At 43.1% G+C, this 22,451-nt stretch overlaps 1 long non-coding RNA gene across 1 annotated transcript; it reads left to right on the forward strand.

Annotated features, from left to right (window-relative positions):
• On the forward strand, positions 1-18,710 carry LOC132659460 (uncharacterized). The gene is made up of 2 exons (XR_009599958.1): positions 1-411; positions 13,824-18,710. It is a non-coding gene; the product is annotated as an uncharacterized LOC132659460 (long non-coding RNA).
• Positions 18,711-22,451: the final 3,741 nt, after the last annotated feature.

The following is a 22,451-nucleotide window of genomic DNA, read 5'->3' on the forward strand; positions in this document are numbered from 1 at the left end:
CTCTTCCCCCCTCTCTCCAGCCCCGAAGGTCACTGTGGGCTGACAAGCCCTCCCCCCACACCCTGTGACTTGAACCTGGCTCCCCTCGACCTACCCGTGCCCTCACTGTCCCCATCTGCTGCTTCGGGCCCCTCTTTATACTTGTCTCTGTCCTGCCGGGCTGTCCAGTGTTAGCACCTTTGCTCCGAAAGACAATGGGAGCCAAAGGCCACTGTCACCGTGGCACATGTGCACTGGCCCAGTAGGTCTGCATCTTTTCATGGCGGGGGGCAGTGTGTGGCACACGGGGTGGCCCAGGAAGTAGGAAATCCTCTTCAGCATCCAGGGCAAATACGCTCAGAACAGCGTCCGGTCTGTGGTAACTGCGGGGGAGCTGTTAGCTGTCATCCTTGTCCCCAGCCCAGCTCTCAGGTACGTGAGAGTGAGTGGACAAATGAATGAGGTGGGGATGGAGGGGACCTTGAAGGTTAAACAGGCTGCTTGGAACAAGGGCATGTACAAAGGCCCAGCAGTAGGAATTAGCAAGGTGTCTTGATAGAAAATGTGAGTGGACCAGAGGAAGACAGTGGAGTGGTCACAGTAGTGGGATCAGGTTACAAATCCTCAGATTGCTTAGGGCTCTTGATTGCCAGCCTAGGCTATTTGAATTTTCTCCTGTAGGCAATGGGGAGTTGGCTGATATGACACGATTCTGCTGTCGAGATTTAGACTTGGTACTTCAGTGAGCTCTCACCACATTCAAAAGTACCAGGTTCAGTTTGGTACAAACTTGAGCTCTTGCTCAAGTATTTGAGTTCTATGTTTTTTCCTTCCTTCCTTTCTCCCTCCCTTTCTTCCTCTCTCCCTCCCTCCTTCCCTCCCTCTCTCTTCCCCTTCCTCCCTCCCTGCCCATCTCCCCTCTCACTCTCACTTTCTCTCCTTGCATTTCCCCAATTCAAAAATTTTATGCGTTATATTTTTTGTGTCCTTGGTAACTAATTATCATCTCCTGGGAATCTTCATGTCAATTGGTGAGAAGTTTGGAAATGTCATATGTTCTTTTTTTTCTTTATTCAGCAGGATTAACCAGCTAGTTGTACATTCTGCACAGAAGGGAGGGCATCTCACTTCTCACCTCTGAGGTTGTCTGATCCTGTCTTGTTGCACCAGAGACTTAATTTATGCTATTATGGTTATCATATGCAACTTTCATTTGAGTTACCAGGGGGTCTTACTCTCCCCAGTCCTAACAGACAAATGGTTTTCAACCAGGGACCATTTTGACCCTCAGGGAGACATTTGACAATGTATGGAGACAATTTTGATTTTCACAGCCTGGGTGTGTGTGTTGGGGGGTGGGGGGGTGATATGCTACTGACATTTAGTGGGAGGGGGCCAAAGATGTTCCTAAACATTCTACCATGCACAGGATAGCACCCACAATTCTTTGGATGATAGATAATTATCCAGCCCAAATATCGATAGTGCTGAGGTTGAGAGATCCTGGATTAGACCGGAACCTCTGACCGAGAAAGGAGACTGAAATAAATTGAAGGTCTGTGTGGACAGGATCGGGATGGGGAATGATCTGAGGAAAAGATCCACCAGAACCAACTGTGCTGAGAAGGACTAGGCAGCAAAACGAAGCCCAGAAGTTTAAAAATAATGCTTTCTATGAGCCAGTGCAATGTGCCTATTCTTAATTGGCTCTATGGAGATATTAAAATGCATTTATTGGTTCTGAAGGGCTCCCAGCAAGAGTAGCTACAGTTGTGTTCGGCGTTGCAATGTTGCCGGTAACAGCCTTTGAAGCCCCTCATAGCTTTGACTTTAAGGAAATACAGGTAACAGTCTTAGAAGGGAGCAGGCGCTAGACATCTGTTTTGATGGGAGAAATAAAGCATCAAAAGTATTTTTCTAGCCCAAGTGGTAAGACAATGACCCTGATCCTATTAGAAACAAACTAGTTATTAACTCTGTGTGAAGGATTCGAGACTCTGATCCTGATGGTTCCCTGAATCAATAATCCTGCTTGCAGATCTGATGTCCAGGATCTCCGTACAGTAAGCTCTGTGTGAAGGATTCAGAACTCTGATCCTGGTGGTTCCCTGAAGCAATAATCCTGCTTGCAGATCTGATGTCCAGGATCTCCGTACAGTAAGCTCTGTGGGCCTGGCTCAGTCCTCAGTGTGATCCCTCTCCCCTGTCTGCACTCATTGCCATATGCTCTCACCCACTCCCGAGGCTTTCATCCCCTCCGGGGTCCTTCACACTAAAGAGCAATCCCACTGCATCTCCCCAGTCCTTTGACTCTCCTGATGTCCTTGGAGGACCATTTCAGATCTTCCTTCTGCTCGAATTTCCAACATCCCCTTCCCCATCACTCAGCACTGCTGACCTGACTTCCTGTTTCCCTGAGGAAATAAGTAATCAGAAGCCACTCCCACGTATTTCATCACAGGTACCAACCTCTGTCCTTTTGTCCTTCTTTTCTTCCATTTGTATGGTCCAGCTTTAGATTCTGCCCCATCTGCCGCCAGACAGATGTTGCTGCTCATTTCTCCTGGATTCATGTACCCCCCATGCCCTCAACTGGATTATTACTATCAAAATTACTCACAATATATTCTATATTTTGAAAATATCTTCCTTGACCTTGCACCTCCCTTCAGCTGTGGCCCCAGCCTCCAGTTACCATAACAGCAAGAGAGAGCTGCCTCCTTATCCCCTCCTCCTCCTTCTCTGTCCTGAACGCTTTTTTTTTTTTTTGACACTCTCACTCATCAAATCACCAGCAAATCCTACTCTTCGTCAAGGTCACTGTGACCTCCACCTGGCCAAATTCAATGGTTAATTTTCAGTCCTTATTGAGACATTCATCAGCATCCATCCCAAGGCTGACTCTCCCTCTCGACTCTCCCGTGGCAGCCCAGGAGAGCATGGTGGTTTCCTTAGCAGTGAAATGTCTTCAACGCAGGGAATGCTTGGAGATGATGAAGTCAATCACATCCATAGCAGGAAGGTTTTTGATGTGAAGTTTGGAAATGAACTTGCATTTGATATTTTAAGTGTGTGTAATGTTTAAACAAATTTGGTATATTGGAGAACCATTTGCTACATGAAAAGACTTTTGTAAAGAGTAATCAATTATGTCAGTTTGTAATCAATTATGGAACATGTAAAAGAATTTTGAACCTATTATACTACATTAATAAGTATAATTTTATTAGTTTAACAAGAATGACTGAAGTAGTCAGGATTCTTTTTCTTTCTTTTTTTTTTTTTTAGTCGATTAATTCAGAGTTAGCTAATTAACACAGGCTAAAAGTCAAAACCTGGATTCTAAAGCCAAAGTATATGGTTCACAAAGTAATTCAGATATTGTTAGCTACATGACCTGTTGAAAATTACTCTCAGTACCTCGATTTCCCTACATTTAAACAGGGGTGATAGTACTTTAAGATATCTGGTTGAATTGCTGTGAGAATTAAATGAGTTAACAATGTAAATTGTTCAGAAACGTTTTTGAGCCTAGTCAGGGCTGTCAGTGTAGCTGTCCTTGAAAAGCAAATCACATATATTAAATTAATAGATGCAGTTAAACACCTTTAAATTTGTTTAACCAAGTCTAGGTGGAACCAACCCCTTAATAAAGTCTCCCATGAAGTAAGTTAAGATTTTGCCTGATAAATAGCACAATTAGCTTTGTAAAAGGGGGTTTAGAAGCTTAAAGGAAGGTGGTAGTGGTTTAGTCACTAAGTCGTGTCCGACTCTTGCAACCCTATGGATTATAGCCTGCCAGGCTCCTCTGTCCTTGGGATTCTTCTGGAGTGGGTTGCCATTTCCTTTTCCAGGGGATCTTCCCGAACCCAGGAATCAAACCCAAGTCTCCTGAATTGCAGGCAGATTCTTTACTAACTGAGCTAAGGGAAGCCCCAGTTAAAGGAAGGAGTTGAATTCTAATTTGTTACTCCAATAAATCAAATATGGCTTACTGAGAAAAAAAAAAATCTGTGGTCCCAAAACAGTCTTTTTCTGTACAACAAGAGTTGTCCTCTGGGATTAGCTAACTTTGTAAATTCACAAAGGCAAAACCAATCTCCAAGGAGCCTTGGCATCTTCTAGTTGCCTCTGGATTTCTGAGGGGCCGGTGGTGTGAGAGGGAGGCTCATTCAGTGGGCTAGCCCTGAGGCCAGCCCCCTCCCACCCACCCTAAGCCTTAGCGACTCCACTTAGATCAGTGCACTAGGAGGGGTTTCTGCCTCAGATTTCAGGGAGTGAGAGTGTGGGCTCCAGTGAAGTTCTAAAATACCTTTGTTTTATTTGGATGATGACCTCATTTTCTTTAAGCTTAAATTTTTAGAGGCTCCTGAGAAGCTTTATCCCAAATGTAATACATCTTTTAACCAAAGTCATGCTATTGAACTCCATACAGCCCAGGAAGAGGAAAGTCAGTGTGTGAATTCCAACAGTGAGGCTCTGTTATAGACTCAAGGGCTGGAGCTCGACAGGGCTCTCTCTTAGCACACAGTGGTTGTTACAAACTAAGAAGCTGCTCACTTCTTGGAGTGGCGAGAATCTGGCATCAAACGAAATCGCACAGTCACTGAGCAGCACTTACCCGTGTCTGGTGCATAGAAAGAGTGCCTCGACTATGTAATTTGCCTTGAGGCTGAATTCTCATCAGTTCCTAAATTTCTCATTTTTTAAGAAGAGGGGTCTGCAAACTTCGAAGGTAAAAGGACAGAGAATAAACATTTTAGACTTTGCAAGTCTAATGACCTCTTTCACTGCTGCTCAGTTCTGCCAGTATGTCACGAAAGTTGCCACATGTAAATGGCATGACCCTGTTCCAATAAAATTTTATCTTAAAAAAACAGGTGGAGGGTCAGATCTGGCCTGTTTTAAAGCAGTGCTTCTCAGACTCTTTCCACTATGACTGCTGGGTTTTTGTTCAACAGTTTCGCTCAAAAGATGATTTTTCCTTGCCTCCTTGATTCTGGACTCTGTCGTGTGACTGACTTCAGTCAATAGGATTGTGCCGTCCACTGTACGTTGCCTTTCACCCAGGGGAATGTTAGGACTTGAGGCAAGCAGAGGATTGAATTGTGCTTATGGGATGAGGCTTGCTCTTTTGTGCTTTTAACATTATGATGAAAAGAACTACTCCCAGGCAACTGCTGCCCCTTTAACCCGGACCCCAGTGACTGTGATGGGACAGATCTGGGTCCAGCAGGGAGGGGCCAAGCTTGGTAGGACCTGTAGTTTGAAGTAAAGCTGCCCAGGTGAGCCCAGCCTAGATTAGCCAATCCTCAAGTGACCCGCAGGTGAGTGAGCAGGTACTTTATGTATATAAGCTCATATAATACTTACACTAACTCTATGACGTATGTAGGTATTATTATTCAGGTAAGGAGACTGAGGAATGGATTAATTCAGTAATTTGCCCAGGGCCGCAGAGCTAGTACATGTCCACATGGTAGAGATTCGCAGTCAACAGGCCTGGCTCCAGAGTTCATGGTTAACTATACCTAGATATTGTCTATTCCAATATAATCCATTGCATTTTTAAAAAAATTACATTAAAAAAATTGATGGTTGTAGCCCACTACATGGACTTCGTGACCTATGATTTTTAACCTCCTCCAAGGAATTATTCTGTAACAAGAACCAAAAGCCAGATTCTCACTAGAGAATCTTAAAAACAAAATTTCCATAGTTGGATTATGTTCCTAGAGCCTGTCATCACTGTGTTCCTTGCCGACCCCCAAGAAAAGTGCTTTGAACATGCTCATCTGTGCCTTAGTGCTGAGGAGCTCAGCAGATAGAATAACTTGGGCCAGACATCCCCTCCCCCTCACTCACCCACTTCCCTCCAACTCCCAGGTGCTGCAGAATCAACAGGAATTGGCAACTTCCTGATGGGAAAGAATGTCACCAGCATTTCAGGGAAAGCAAATGGCTGCCTCCTAGAGCTCTCGGGGGCTCTTGGAGCTTTGGTTTCATGAAGAAGAGCTTGAGTCTAAACAGGAAGGTAGTGTGATTCAAGGACAGGAGTTTCTGAGGGGTCCAGACCACCCACTGGGTCAGGGCAGGGCAAACCTCCGACAATTTTAGGATTTGATTGAAATGGAGGGTAGAATTGTATCATTATAGATATGAGATGGAAATGAAAGTAGTTGTACCCCTGGATCCATTGTGGAGAGAATGCATAAGACCAACCTTGGGTAATAGAACAGCTGCTTGATTTTTTTTTTTTTTACACAATAGAAAAAAAAGCCATTTTATTGAGAAATAACAGACATACCTCACTGAATAAGTTGAAGGTATACAGCCTGATGGTTTGAGTTGCATATACTGCAAAATGACCACCAGAATAAGTTTAGTTATCATCTGTCATCTCACTTAAATACAATGAAAAAGTTTTCGTTGGGATGAGAACTTTGGGGATCTGCTCTTTTAACAACTCTCCTATGTAGTATACAGCAGTGTAAACTGTTGTCATCATGTTGTACATTCCACTCCTAATACTTATTTATTTTATAACTGCAAGTTCACAACTTTTGGCTGCCTTCATTCAATTTCCCCTTCCTGGACCCCATGCTTCTGGTAACCACAAGTCTGACCTCGTTTTTCGTATGAATTTGATGGAGTTTTGTTTGTTTGTTTGTATTAGATTCCACATATAAGTGAGATCATACAGATTTGTGTTTCTCTGCTTGACTTATTCACTTAGCAACATGCCTTCAAGGTCCATCCATGAGAAAAATATTTGTATAATATATAATTAACAAGTTTCACATGAAAAGGAAATGGAAATACAATGTTCAGATATTTAGGAGCCTCAACTCAAAACTAATATTAGAGTATTGATTTAAGGGGGAAAGAAAGCTAAATGAAGGCAACTGGAAGTATGTAGAAAAGGTGATTTATAGAATGACCTTTAAAATTTTCTGACGTTATTTGAATATTTTAAGTAAGAGTAACAAGTGAAACTCTGCCCCACTGCATCTTACCTCACAGGAGTGGTTTTCAGAGAGTCTTTAAGGCAGTGAATTAAAATCTTGCTATTGTCAAGGAACTGACAAAAACTTCCATGCTGTATGTGATTCTTTTCCTGTTTATTTTTAATTATCAAAAGAAAAACCCAGAAAGATATGTCAGGTTTGTGTAAATGAGGTATTCAGAAAGAGTGGCCAGTTTTGTTTTATGATCTTATGAAGGAAAATCTGTGCGTGTGTGTGTGTGTGTGTATATATATATATATATATATATATATATATATATATGTACCTATAACAATGGGACTTCCTTTATATTGCAAATTATGTCATTTTTTTCTTGAAAGGATTTTTAAATGCAAAATCCTGCTGCTGCTGCTAAGTCGCTTCAGTCATGTCCGACTCTGTGCGACCCCATAGACGGCAGCCCACCAGGCTCCCTTGTCCCTGGGATTCTCCAGGCAAGAACACTGGAGTGGGTTGCCGTTTCCTTCTCCAATGCGTGAAAGTGAAAAGTGAAAGTGAAGTCGCTCAGTTTTTCGGTGTTAACCACACCTAGAGTCTGTAATTAACAGTACTGAATTCCAGCGTCTCATGCTGCCCTGTATTCTTGGCTGCCTTTTCATTCTTCCTCACAGCAACCTCTGGCCTGTGCTTCAGTTTTACACCAGTTGTATCAACTACGCTAGAGGAAGGGCTGGTCTGCAGGTGGAGATCCTGCAGTTCCAACCTACAGTCAACTACTGACCACATTTTGCTTCCTTGTTGTTCCTTGGACAAACTTTGTTTGTACCAGGATCTAAGTTTATAAATTAAAAATTGTAGCTGCTTTTAAAAAAATCCCATAAGACTCAAAACAGAACAAGCAAAGCACTCTAATTGCCATTCAACCAATCATCAACCCATTTTTACCAAATAATCATAACTCTTCCAAGAACTATGGAAGATTTCTATCTGGGGTATCCACAGTGGAGATAAATCCCCCTATATGGGATTTAGGAAACATGAGGTACCCATCTTCTTTTCTAGTTTTGGAAATTTTTATTTTGAAATCATTTTAGACATATAAAAGTTGCAAAAAATACACTGAACTCCTATATGCTCTTCATTCAAAAACCCTGATTATTAACAATTACCTAATTGTTTTTTGTCTTTCTATCATTGTGTATGTGTATTATATTTCCTGAGCCATTGGAGTATAAGTTCAGACATGATGCTTGTTCACTCCTATACTTCAATGTGTGTTTCTCAAGAATGGGGGAAATTCTCTCACAGTGTGACTGCAGTTCAATTTTCACATTAGGAAATTAATTTGACACAATATTAGCATTTAATTTATAGCCCTTATTTGAATTTCACTAATCTGCTTCCTGAGAAACCTATATGCAGGTCAGGAAGCAACAGTTAGAACCAGACATAGAACAACATACTGGTTCCAAATAGGAAAAGGAGTACATCAAGGCTGTATGTTGTCACCCTGCTTATTTAACTTCTATGCAGAGTACATCATGAGAAATGCTGGACTGGAAGAAGCACAAGCTGGAATCAAGATTGCCAGGAGAAATATCAATAACCTCAGATATGCAGATGACACCACCCTTATGGCAGAAAGTGAAGAGGAACTAAAAAGCCTCTTGATGAAAGTAAAAGAGGAGAGTGAAAAAGTTGGCTTAAAGCTCAACATTCAGAAAACTGAGATCATGGCATCCGGCCCCATCACTTCATGTCAAATAGATGGGGAAACAGTGGAAACAGTGTCAGACGTTATTTGGGGGGGCTTTAAAATCACTGCAGATGGTGATTGTAGCCATGAAATTAAAAGACGCTTACTCCTTGGAAGGAAAGTTATGACCAACCTAGATAGCATATTAAAAGGGAGAGATATTACTTTCAGCAAAGATCTGTCTAGTCAAGGCTATGGTTTTTCCAGTGGTCATGTTTGGATGTGAGAGTTGGATTGTGAAGAAAGCTGAGTGCCAAAGAATTGATACTTTTGAACTGTTGGTGTTGGAGAAGACTCTTGAGAGTCCCTTGGACTGCAGGGAGATCGAACCAATCCCTAAAGGAGATCAGTCCTGGGTTGTTCACTGGAAGGACTGATGCTAAAGCTGAAACTCCAATGCTTTGGCCACCTCATGCGAAGAGTTGACTCACTGGAAAAGACCCTGATGCTGGGAGGGATTGGGGGCAGGAGGAGAAGGGGACAACAGAGGACGAGATGGCTGGATGGCATCACCAACTCGATGGACGTGGGCTTGGGTGAACTCCGGGAGTTGGTGATGGACAGGGAGGCCTGGTGTGCTGTGATTCATGGGGTTGCAGAGTCGGATTGGACTGAGCGATTGAACTGAACTGACTGAATTGTTTCAATAGTTTCCTTTGTAGCAAAAACAGTTTCTATTTCTGGCCCAGGATCCAGTCAAGGGCCACAGTTTGCTGTTCTCAGCTCCTCTGTAAGAGTTCTTCAGAATCTGTTTCATGACCTTGACATTTTTTAGAAATATTGACTGGTTACTTTGTAAAATGTGTCTCAGTTTTGGTTCCTCTGAACTTTCCTCCTGGAAAGGTATTTTTGGCAGGAATACCACAGGACTGATACTGTTTCTTTTCAATATCATGAGATACACCATGTCAGTTTGTTCCATTCCTGGTGATATTAACTTTGATCATTAAGATGGTGTCTGCCAGCTTTCTCTACTGAAAAATAACTAATCTTCTCTTTGTAATTAATAAGTAATTTGTGACAGGTACTTCCTCATCAAATTTCTACTAATTTTAGAATCCAGTTGATGATGCTTTCTGAATAAAGTATGACATTGACCAAAGGGTGACTCCCCCACCCGCTGCAGGTTTATTGAGGTTTGATTGACAACCAAAAGTTGTATACATTGTACAAAGTTGTCCATATTGTATAAAGTGTGCAACTTGCCATTTTGATATACATATCCATTGTGAAATGGTTACCACAGTTAGGCTAATTAACATGTCACCTCACATAGTTACCTTTCCTGAGTGTGTGGTGAGAGCATTTGAGATCTACTCTCTCAGCAAATTTCAAGTATGTAATACATTATTATGAACTATAATCACCATGCTGTATATTAGGTCTCCAGAACTTATTCACTCATCTTTAACTGAAAATTATACCTTTTGATCAACAGCTTTCCATCCCATTCCCACCCTGCTGCCCAGCCCCTGGTAACCAGTATTCTATTCTCTGTTCTGTGAGTGCAACATTTTTTATTTTTTATGATTCCTTAGCTAAGTGAGATCCCCACTCCAGTACTCTTGCCTGGAAAATCCTATGGATGGAAGAGCCTGGAAGGCTGCAGTCCATGGTGTCGCTGAGGGTTGGTCATGACTGAGCGACTTTACTTTCACTTTTCGCTTTCATGTGTTGGAGAAGGAAATGGCAACCCACTCCAGTGTTCTTGCCTGGAGAGTCCCAGGGACACAGGAGCCTGGTGGGCTTCTGTCTATGGGGTTGCACAGACTCGGACACGACTGAAGTGACTTAGCAGCAGCAGCAGCAGCTAAGTGAGTATTTAAGTGAGTATTTGTCTTTCTGTGACTGACATATTTCACTTAGAATAATGTCCTCCAGTATCATTCATGCTGTCCAAAATAACAGTTTTCCTTCTTTTTCAAGGCTGAATAATATTCCATTTATATTTCGTATATTAACCCTTTATTGAATATGTGGTGTGCAAATATTTTCTCCCATTCCATAGATTGCCTTTTTGTTTTGCTGACTGATTCCTTTCCTGTACAGAAAATGTGTGGTTTGATCCAATTCCACTTATTTATTTGGGCTTATGTTGCCTATGCTTTTGGTGTCAATCTGAAAAATTATTACCTAGACTAATGTGTAGGAATAGCTCTTCAATTCTGATGTTCACACAGACTGCCCTGGAACTTACCCATTCATTTCTCATTCTCATCCACAGGTCCTCCTCTCAATCACACACCCTCACTCCTACTCTCAAACACATAAAACAGTTACATGAATCCTTTGTTTCTAAATTATTCTATTATCTACCCCTGGACTACCTTGACTTGAAAATCTATCCACTTAAAGGATTTAAAGAACTCTATTTAAAAAATTAGATATGTTCAGGCAATGTTAAGTACTAAGAATTAAGTGAAATAAGGATGGAAGTGTTGGATGGAGGTGGGACTGCTTTAGTCACTGTGTTCAGGATGAGCCTTTTAAAATGAGACCAGCAGCATGAGAGGGAATCAGCCAGTGAAAATCAGGGAAAGAGGGTTCAACACTAAGGAAACTAATGGCTCAAAGACCTTTAAGCAAGACTCTGATTGTCTGAGGAAGCAGAAAGAATATGGCTAAGGATATTAAGACAATTTAGTGGAGAAATAAACGTCATCTTTTTGACACATGGAGCTAGAGAACTGGATAACCACATGTAAAAGAATGAAACTGGACCCCACTTATACTATATTTAAAAATTAGCTCAAGTCATAGCCCTGAGTGTAAGTTCAGATCAGTTCAGTCACTCAGTCATGTCCAACTCTTTGCGACCCTATGAATCGCAGCATAACAGGCCTCCCTGTCCGTCACCAACTCCCGGAGTTCACCCAAACTCATGTCCATCAAGTTGGTGATGCCATCCAGCCATCTCATCCTCTGTCATCTCCTTCTCCTCCCGCCCCCAATCCCTCCCAGCATCAGAGTCTTTTCCAATGAGTCAACTCTTCACGTGAGGTGGCCAAAGTACTGGAGTTTCAGCCTCAGCATCAGTCCTTCCAATGAGCACCCAGGACTGGTCTCCTTTAGAATAGATCAGTTGGATCCCCTTGCTGTCCAAGGGACTCTCAAGAGTGTTCTTCAACACCACAGTTCAAAAGCATCAATTCTTCAGCGCTCAGCTTTCTTCACAGTCCAACTCTCACATCCATACATGACCACTGGAAAAACCAGAGCCTTGACTAGATGGACCGTTGTTGGGAAAGTAATGTCTCTGCTTTTTAATATTGCTATCTAGGTTGGTCATAACTTTCCTTCCAAGGAGTAAGCGTCAAAGAGCCAAAACAATAAAACTCTTCAAGGAAAATATAGGAGTTTATCTCCATGACATTAGATTATGCAAAGCCTCTTTAGATAGGATGCCAAAAACATAGGCAGTGAAAGAAAAAATAGATAAATTGCAGTTCATAATAAAATTTAAACTTCTGTACATCAATGGACAAAAAGTGGAAAAAACTGAAATGCCTATCAATTGATGAATGGTTAAAGAAAATGTCTATATTCAAAATATCATAATATTATATTAGTAGAATACTGCTACTGCTACTGCTGCTAAGTCGCTTCAGTCGTGTCCAACTCTGTGCAACCCCAGAGACGGCAGCCTACCAGGCTCCCCCGTCCCTGGGATTCTCCAGGCAAGAACTCTGGGGTGGGTTGCCATTTCCTTCTCCATAGTAGAATACTATTCATCTGTAAAAAGGAACAAAGTTGACATAATCTACAACATAAATGAGCCTTGAAAACATCATGCTTAGTGAGTGAAACCTCATATAATGACCAGATACTGTAGGATTTCATTTATATGTAAAGTCCAGAATATGCAAATCTATAAAGAAAGAAACTAGATTAGTGGTTGCTTAGGGCTGCAGGCGGGCTTCCCTGGTAGCTCAGCTGGTAAAGAATCCACCTGCAATGCGGGAGACCTGGGTTTGATCCCTGGGTTGGGAAGATCCTTGGAGGAGGGCATGGCAACCCACTCTAGTATTCTTACCTGGACAGAGGAGGCTGCTGGGCTACAGTCCATGGGGCTGCAAAGAATCGGACATAACTGAACAAATAAGCACAGCATGGGACTGCAGGGCAAATGGGGAGTGAGTACAATGGGTACAATTTCTTTACAGAGTGATGAAAATGTTCTAAATTCATTCTGGTGCTAGTTTAGTAAATATACTAAAAACTATTGAGTTGCATAGTTAACTTAGGTGAATTGTATGTATGTGAATGATATCTCAGTAAAGCAGCTATATAAAAAGAGAGAGAGGAGGGAGTAAGGGAAAGGAGATTCAATGAGGCAGACGGAGGGCTATGGTGCTGTATAAACATTCACTGCTAATTTTTAAGCTTCTTTTAGAAATCAATGTACAAAAATATATTGATACAGTCGTTCAGATAGTACCTGAAGCATGTGCATAAACAAAGAGTAGGACAAACTACTAAGGGCCTCACAGTTAGAAGCAAACATCGTGGGTCAGATGTCTAGAATGAGACCAAGGGTAAAACATACAAGAAGATAGAGAGCAGTGTAGAACCATTTGCTAGACATGTTTCCTTAGCATTATCACTGGCCATTAGTGAAGACGAACTAATAATAGAGGTGAATATTTAGTCAGTGTTTAGTATGCACCAGGCAGCATTCTAAGCACTTTTCCAGTAAAAGCTCACATACTCCTCACCACATGCTAAAGAGATAGAGACAATTACTAGTCTTTTGTACAGATGGGAAAACCTGGACACTCAGTGAGGTTAAGCCTGGTCCTTCACCTGAGCTGCCTGGCTCCTGAGCATGTGCTGTTTACCACCTCCCTAGAAGGCTCCTTATCATTTCGTCTCTGTCCGTTAGTTCTTTATATAGAAAAACAAGAAGCAAGCTGTAAATGGCTTACATTACAGAGTATGTGGTGAATACAATCAGTTCTTTGTTGATCTTCACTAAGTCCCTACTAAGTCTCAAATATTGTGTGAGTGTGTGCGTGTACATGTGTGTGTACTGTTTTTCTATCTCCCTATCTTAAACAATATATATATTTTCTAATGAATGGAAAAATACTTACCAAAGTTAAACTTCTGGTACCCAACAGGTACTGTGAAAGTGCTGCACTCAATATGCCAGCAAATTTGGAAAACTCAGCAGTAGCCATAGGACTGGAAAAGGTCAGTTTTCATTCCAATCCCAAAGAAAGGCAATGCCAAAGAATGCTCAAACTACCGCACAGTTGCACTCATCTCACATGCTAGCCAAGTAATGCTCAAAATTCTCCAAGCTAGGCTTCAACAAAGTACGTGAACCATGAACTTCCAGATGTTCAAACTGGATTTAGAAAAGGCAGAGGAACCAGAGATCAAATTGCCAGTATCCATTGGATCGTCACAAAAGTGAGAGAGTTCCAGAAAAACATCTACTTCTGCTTTATTGACTATGCCAAAGCCTTTGACTGTGTGGATCACAACAAACTGTAGAAAATTCTTCAAGAGATGGGAATACCAGACCACCTGACCTGCCTCCTGAGAAATCTGTATGCAGGTCAAGATGCAACAGTTAGAGCTATACATGGAACAACAGACTGGTTCCAAATAGGAAAAGGAGTACATCAAGGCTGTATATTGTCACCCTGCTTGTTTAACTTATATGCAGAGTACATCATGAGAAATGCTGGACTGGATGAAGCACAAGCTGGAATCAAGATTGCCAGGAGAAGTGAGAAAAACTAAAGAGCCTCTTGATGAAAGTGAAAGAAGAGAGTGAAAAAGTTGACTTAAAGCTCTACATTCAGAAAACGAAGATCATGGCATCTGGTCCCATCACTTCATGGCAAATAGATGGGAAAACAATGGAAACAGTGAGAGACTTTATATTTTGGGGTTCCAAAATCACTGCAAATGGTGACTGCAGCCATGAAATTAAAAGATGCTTACTCCTTGGAAGAAAAGTTATGACCAACCTAGACAACATATTAAACAGCAGAGACATTACTTTGCCTACAAAGGTCTGTCTAGTCAAAGCTATGGTTTTTCCAGTAGTCGTGTATGGATGTGAGTGTTGGACTATAAAGAAAGCTGAGTGCTGAAGAACTGATGTGTTTGAACTGTGGTGTTGGGGAAGATTCTTGAGAGTCCCTTGGACTGCAAGGAGATCCAACCAGTCCATGTTAAGGGAAATCAGTCCTGAATATTCACTGGAAGGACTGATGCTGAAGCTGAAACTCCAACACCTGGCTACCTGATGCGAAGAACTGACTCATCTGAAAATACCCTGATGCTGGGAAAGATTAAATGCAAGAGGAGAAGGGGAAGACAGAGGATAAGATAGTTGGATGGCATCACCAACTCAATAGACATGAGTTTGAGTAAGCTCTGGGAGTTGGTGATGGACAGGGAAGCCTGGCGTACTGCAGTCCATGGGGTCGCAAAGAGTTGGACATGACTGAGCAACTGAACTGAACTGATCCAACAGGTTAGGATTTTACTTAGGATACTAGTTCAACTACTGTTAAAAAAGTCAAAATAACAGTAGCTTAAACAAATAAAAGTTTATTTTTCTGTCCTGTAATAGTCAAAGCATAAATAATACAAGGCTAACGTAGTGACATCATGGAAATAGAAACCCAAGTTTCTTCCATCTTGACTCTCTTGCTATCCTCAACAAAGGACTTCTGTCTCATGGTTGAAAGTGGTTGCTCCAGATCCTGCCATCATGTCTGCCTCCCAGCCTATAGAAAGGGGAGATGGAAGAAGTGGAGGCTTATTCTTTCCCTGTAAGGTCATGGACCAGAAATGGCACAAATCACTTCTGCTGACATGTCATCAGTGAAAATTTATTCCTTTCCACACCTAAGTGCAAATAATGCTGAAAAATGTATTTTTTAGTGAAACAGTCACTGGTTTGGCTAAAACTCAGAGACTGAATTGTCAAAGGAAGAAGGAAGGATTGGCTGTTAGGGGACAGCCAGCAATCCTGCCACAGGGTAAAACGGGGTCAATAGACCCTTGTATAGAATCCTGCCTTGAGAAGGCTTATTTCATATTGAATACATACCATTTTGTATTCACAAACTATTTTACTGCTTTTCTGTACCTTTTAAGAATACAAAGGAACTACTGATGACTGGCACCTCTAATGTGAACATTTGCAGAGGAACATTTTTTAGCAGAGAAACTAAAAACTCAAAGGACGACAAAATCAGTCTACATTCCTACTCCCACTTAGGGTAAAAGCATAAAAAGTTAAAGCAGATGCATAAGAGAACCAAAGGAAACCCACTAGCTTGATGTTCCTGCATGATGTGTACATAATGTGAGGTCCTCGATAGGTTGGGAACTTTTCTATCAGCAGTTTAGTCAATTCACTTGGAAATGGAATGGATTCACTTCTGCACAATGCTAGAAACAGCAGGATCACATCTTTTTTTCCCCAAACCCCCACCTGCCACATTTAGACTCAGATACTGGCTTCAGTGTGAATACAATAGGCAATTCCCTGGCGGTTCAGTGGTTAGGACCTTGCGATTTCAATGTGGACAGCCCAGGTTCAGTCCCTGGTTGGGGAACTAAGATCCTGCAAGCCATGTGGTGCAGCCAAAAAAACAAAAACAAAAACACCCATGAACTCAGTAATACACTGAGGACACAAAGAGCACACCCACGGAGCACACTGATAGCCTGGAGCCATTCCCTCACCTTGTTTACTCTGGTCTGAAAGACTGGTTCAGATTACATCAGAGGATGTATCGGTATCAGCAAAAACCCATGTCTCATAGAGCTGAGCTGCTGAACATTATGATCAATACAAGGCTGACTTGATGACCCACAAGCATAATATAATTTATAGGTTCATGTCCAAGTTCAAGGAGTAAGACAAATATTATAAAATTACAGGCTTTGTCAAATTACTCTAAAACCACCAGTCAATTTAATAATAACAATCAATGAAAATCCATCAGATGGGTTATTTAGGAAACTTGCTTATATAGGCCATACAGTAAAACAACTGAATTTTTCACTCATCAGCAAATTACCTGTGCCTTGTGAAGACACAAGCTAAAAGAATGATAAAACCAAGGGACTCAAGAAGTCATCGCGTCCAGTCCTCCGTCTGTGGTCAGGTCAATACTTAACCTATTTTTAGCAAACTTGAGTAATGGGAATTGAACTGTCTTCCTCTGAAGTCTGTTCCAGGGTCCAATTAGGAAATGCTTTCGTATTCATAACCACCATTGTGCTGTAATCTCAGCCCATTTCCTATAATTTGCTCCTCCATGGAGATGGAAAACAGCTGGCCATTTTTTTCTTGTGATAATCTTTTTTTTTTTTTTCCAAATCCACGCACACTCTGTTCTTGCCTTTCCATGTTAAAACACCCAAACTTCTTTAGCCTGTTTCTAGAAACTTCTTTATTTTCTAGCGCTTATTGTTCCAGCTCTGGTGCTATGAGTTTCTCTGCATCTCTTTTAAAAATACGAAGTACTGAGCAGTTTAAAATGGCCTTGCTCAATTCAGAAACGCTGAAGGAGTCTGTCTCAGCCTTGGTATCTCACAGTCTCGACTGTAGTCTCTGTTTAAATTTTAGTCCTCTGTGACCTTCAGGTCATTTTCATGACCTGTTCAGCTTTTGGAAAACGACTTCTCTTGTTGGTCAAGGTGGCTTAGGACATGATTTCCCTCCTTCAAAACGTTTAACATGTCCTCAAACGTGGTGTCCTCTGTGACCAATAAACACAATTTAAATGAATTCCTCCAGCCGCAGACAAAGACGGCTACAGCCCTAAACTAGCACATGTTGAGTCACAGGACTAGTTCCCCTCACTGGACGCTTCAGAGAACAAACCTCCACAGACACAGCTCGGTTCACCTGACATACTGACTAAACACCGTGGAAGGTACAGTGAAGACCCAGGTTTAGGCCAGGCCAGGCTTTCTCAGTCTTGGCACTCTCAACATTTGGAACCAGAGAGTTCTTTAAGAAGAGGCTGACTTGTGCACTGTAGAATGTTTAGCAGCATCCTGGACCTCTGCCCCCTAGATTCCAGTAGTAATTTTCTGCCCAGGGATGAGAGTGAAAAATGTCCTTAGGCATGGCCCCAAATCCCCGCTCCAGAGTGGAGCGCAGTCAGCACCCAAGCTGAAAAACCACTCCTCCAGATGCACGACTTCCCTTTCCAGGAAGTGAATTGGTTCAAGAAAATTTGCTCACAGCAGGTTATTCTGTGCTTCCCAGCCTCCCAGGACCTGATCGACTGATAATGCATCGTATGCTGAGGTGCTTTTCCCAGCGTCTCTAATCCCATCCTTTGAGATCAACATGATCCCCTTTATTTTATCAATATCAAGTGGTTGAACTGAGTCATGTATGGATGTGAGAGTTGGACCATAAAGAAAGCTGAGCGTCAAAGAATTGATGCTTTTGAACTGCGGTGTTGGAGAAGACTCTTGAGAGTCCCTTGGATTGCAAGGAGATCAAACCAGTCCATCCTAAAGGAAATCAGTCCTGAATATTCATTGGAAGTATTGATGCTGAAGCTCCAATACTTTGGCTACCTGATGTGAAGAACTGACTCATTTGAAAAGGCCCTGATGCTGGGAAAGATTGAAGGCAGGAGAAGGGGATGACAGAGGATGAAACGGTTGGATGGCATCACCAACTCAATGAACATGAGCTTGAGCAAGCTCCAGGAGTTGGTGGTGGACAGGAAAGTCTGGGTTGCGGCAGTCCATGGGGTTGCAAAGAGTCAGACATGACTGACTGAACTGAACTGAATTAAGAATGAAGTACCACTCACCTACCAAGGGGTGTATTTGAACCCAGATCAGGCATGATATAATGGCTCTGTTTTTCCATCATCTAATACAGCCTCTTCTCTCGACGGTTGGTGATTTGTAATTACTGGGGTCATCCTTTCCCTTTGAACACGATGCAGATCTCATCCTATAAGAGTGCTGCAGTCTTTAAATAAAACCCACACTGTTTCACCGAGGTGGTCAAGAAGGAAACCCCAGTGGAGAATCCCCTGCTGGCGTGGACCTTGACAAATCTGGGTTTACTTCATTAGTTGAGATGGCAGTTTCCTTATGCATCTTTAAAAAGCTGTTCCTTCTCCCCCAACCCCTACACACACCCTGCCCTCAGAGTTTCGCTTCCCCTTGGTATCGCCTCCTCTCACCATCCACACGTCCAGACCCTTTCGGCCTGTCAGTTGTGCAGGGGCTGTTTCGGTCTCCTTTATCAGCTTTCCCCTCTGTCAGGGGCGTTGGGTTGCATTTGCCTAAGACTTTGTAATTCCCAAAGCACTTTCCCATGTGCTGTCACATTTGATTCCTGCCCCATCCGTGAGGGAGCCTGGGAGTGTGATTACCAAGATGAAGAAAACAGAGGTGCAGAGGGGTTCTGGATGGCTGGGGAGGGCCTGGAAGTAGGGTTAGGCCTCCTGACTTCACCTCCAGAGCACATTCAAGGGACATCTGTTTGGTTAGACGGCAGTAAGAGCTCCTTCTGCAAAAGCTGTGCTTTGGTGGCTGTTCACATTCCCCTTTTTTCTGTGAGGGCTGGTTCCATTCCCTGGGTCCTCTCTTTTTATCTAATAGACAGAAAGAATGGTTTTTAACTTTGTGATCACATCAACCTTTAATAATGGCATCATTTTCTGCCTTCCAGGGTCCCCTCGTGGTCTACCTAAAAGATGAATTTCTTTCTTCACACAGACAATCCAGGGTCTAAGAAATCTGTTTCAGCTGCATCTTTTCCATGCACATGATCTCTTCTGCCAGGCAGTGCCAGAGTCTCCTTGCTTTCCCCTGTTGGCTGCAGCCTCTAGGGAATTCATTCTTTTTTTTTTTTTTTTTCCTGTGCCTCATATCTTGTCCTCTTCCCCCTGCTCCCCGCAGCTCAGTGCCGGCACCTTCCGAAGTCCCCAAAGCCAGGCCTCACCCACTTGGTCTCACCCATGCCTATCTCACTGGACTGAAGTGAAAGTTGGATGAAACACTGCCTGTGAGCTGCATAATATACACAAGAAGGGCATTATGACGAATTTAGTATATGATGTGAAAAGGGCATCCTGTTCCCTCAGACCCTTTGTCCCTCAGATTTCGTTCCCATTAGCTTTTCTTGCCAAAACCCTGAGCTTGAAGAAATGCACCTTCCTGAAGCCTGTTTTCTTTATCTCGCTGATTTCTCTCCTTCCTTCCTTAGAACCCTGAATGTTATCATTTTGTAGTCATTTCCACTGAAGTCCCTGGGCACTTTTCTCCAAAGATGGGAGAAATGTGGGTATGTTTAGAGGCTGAGCAGGACTCGGGAGGGAGGGAAAAGTTAAAGACACAGAAGACCGGAAGGATTACTGAAGCAACAGAGTCCTGGATGAGATGAGTCCCTAGAGTAGGAGCAGGAAGCACAGAAATGAGATGGGTGCAGATGAGTTGGAGGTGGGATTGAGGGACATTTTAAGGTCTTAGACTTAGTGCAGTAGAGGCTTCGTGAAGATGGGCGTGGGGTGAGGCATTGGTCGACTTGGTAGAGCCCAGTGACCCAGCGTAGGGTGGAGGGGGGCGTTACTGGTTTAGAGAAGATTGGGCAGTTTGGAGGGTGGGCTTTGGAAGAGAATGTTGTGAAGGAGCAGAACACACATGTTCAAACTGATAACTGGTGGAATCCAGGCTGGGCAGGAAGCAAGTGAAGCAAAGAGGGTTAATAGATTTGGATGGTGTCCTCAACAAGAGAGCTGAAAGGCTAGACGTTGGAGGTCTGAAGCCTTGAGATTAGAGCTTAAGATTTCTGGCAGAGAACACCTCTGGGTGATGACAAGGCCCCAGATGTGGTAACATAAGTGGCTGCCCAAGAACAGTGGCGGTGAGGGCTGACCCACACAACTGTGTGGACACTGCTCCCACAACCTTGCCAGCGTCCCATGAAACAGGGAAGGCCTCATGAGCCCTGTCCCTGGAGTAAGTTCTGCCTGATCTGATCTGCGCCTGCCCCATCCTGTCCGCACTGACCCTCAGTCATCAGCTTCACCAGTGTCGCCTTTGCCTCGCCTCTCTCCTCTGATTTCTTGTATGTTTTCCACCTCACACGCAAGCAATGACTGGCTGTTCCCAACAACGACCTCATCTCTCCCTCCTGGTCTTCAGAGCCCTTCAGGGTACTCTCTCCCCAAGGACCCTCCTTCTCAGGCACCGCCCCAGAGAAGACTACTTTCACCCAGCTGGCCTTGGCCTCAGGTGGAGTGTGGACAGGACTCCTCAACACTGAAATCACCAGAGGACAGCAAGCATCTGGGGAGAGGGGAAGATTCTAAGGCAGGTTCTCAGTGACAGTGAGGAGCTAAGGGCATATAATATTTTTGCTCTACTAGGACTCAAATTCCTACAGGAGCCAAGCAGGTAAATAAACCAGAGATGCCACCCAATGTCATATGATAGAAACCAGTGCGGCCCATGGCCACCTGGCAGACACATGTTCTATCTGCGCAGAGCAAGAGTGCTCAGCTCCCAAATTGTTGCCATACAGGAATGTGGGCTCAGTGCTGCCAAAGCTTTTCATCATGCAAGAGAAGCCAGAAATCTAGGTTTATACGTAAAATCTCCTGGTTTTCAAATGATTACAACTCACTCAAAAGAAAATTTTAAGCAGCTTGTTAGCCAGACCATCTCTGATGATTGAATATCACCTGAGGGTCGCCAGTGTGCCTGAGTAATGGCGTGGCCATGCCAAAGACAGGTGAAGAGAAAGCTTGTTTCCCATCCTGGGAACTGGGGACTGCCCTGGTGTTGGGGTGTGCCAGTAAAGGGATTTCCTGTGAAGGGTATAATTTCTCCCCCTGCTAAGACTCAAGAAACAGAGTTGACAACGAATTTTAAGCTTTTTCCTCGCAACACTTTTTTTTTGTTATTTTTAACCCTTTGGAAAAGTCAATTAAACACACACAAACTTGATTGGTGGCATGTTGGAAAACTGAGAGGTAAGCAATAAAAAGAAGTAAACCTTCCCTGCGCAAGCCCTCCTTTCAGGTTGTTGTCAGTCGTGTCCGACTCTTTGTGACCCCGTGAACTGCAGCATGCCAGCTTCCCTGTCTGTCACAATCTCCCAGAGTTTGCTCAAGCTCATGTCCATTGAGTCAGTGATGCCATCATCTAACCATCTCATTCCCTGTGGTCCCCTTCTCCTCCTGCCCTCAGTCTTTCCCAGCATCAGAGTCTTTTCTAGTGAGTCAGCTCTTCTCATCAGGTGGTCAAAGTATTGGAGCTTCAGCCTCGGCATCAGTCCTTCCAATGAATATTCAGGGTTGATTTCCTCTGGAGTAGCTTAGCTGCATTACATGTTCGGGGTGGAGGACGGGCACCTGGAGGATGGAGAACAAGGAAGGCAGCAGCAGGTGAGCCAGCAGAGGGACCAGGAACAGCTGGGAGGGTGAGAAGAAGCAGGAAATGAAAACAAACAGCTGAAACCAGGTCTGACTGCTGAGGCCCAGGATAAATCACCAAGGAGGATGGCTGTGATCCCCAAGGTTGGTGGAGGCTGATGTGGAAAGATCTTTGCCATATGTGGCTAGGTGGAAAAGCAAATCCTAAGAGAACATTACAGAATGATCCATTTTGTAAGAAACACACAAATATTTAGATGATATGTGCATGGAAAAAGGTTGGAAGAATATAAATGAAATATTAAATGTGGCTTTTATTGGAGAGTAGGGTGGTAGGTGAGTGGTATGTTTGTA

Source organism: Ovis aries, chromosome 3, assembly GCF_016772045.2.
Source record: "Ovis aries strain OAR_USU_Benz2616 breed Rambouillet chromosome 3, ARS-UI_Ramb_v3.0, whole genome shotgun sequence".
NCBI lineage: Eukaryota > Metazoa > Chordata > Mammalia > Artiodactyla > Bovidae > Ovis > Ovis aries.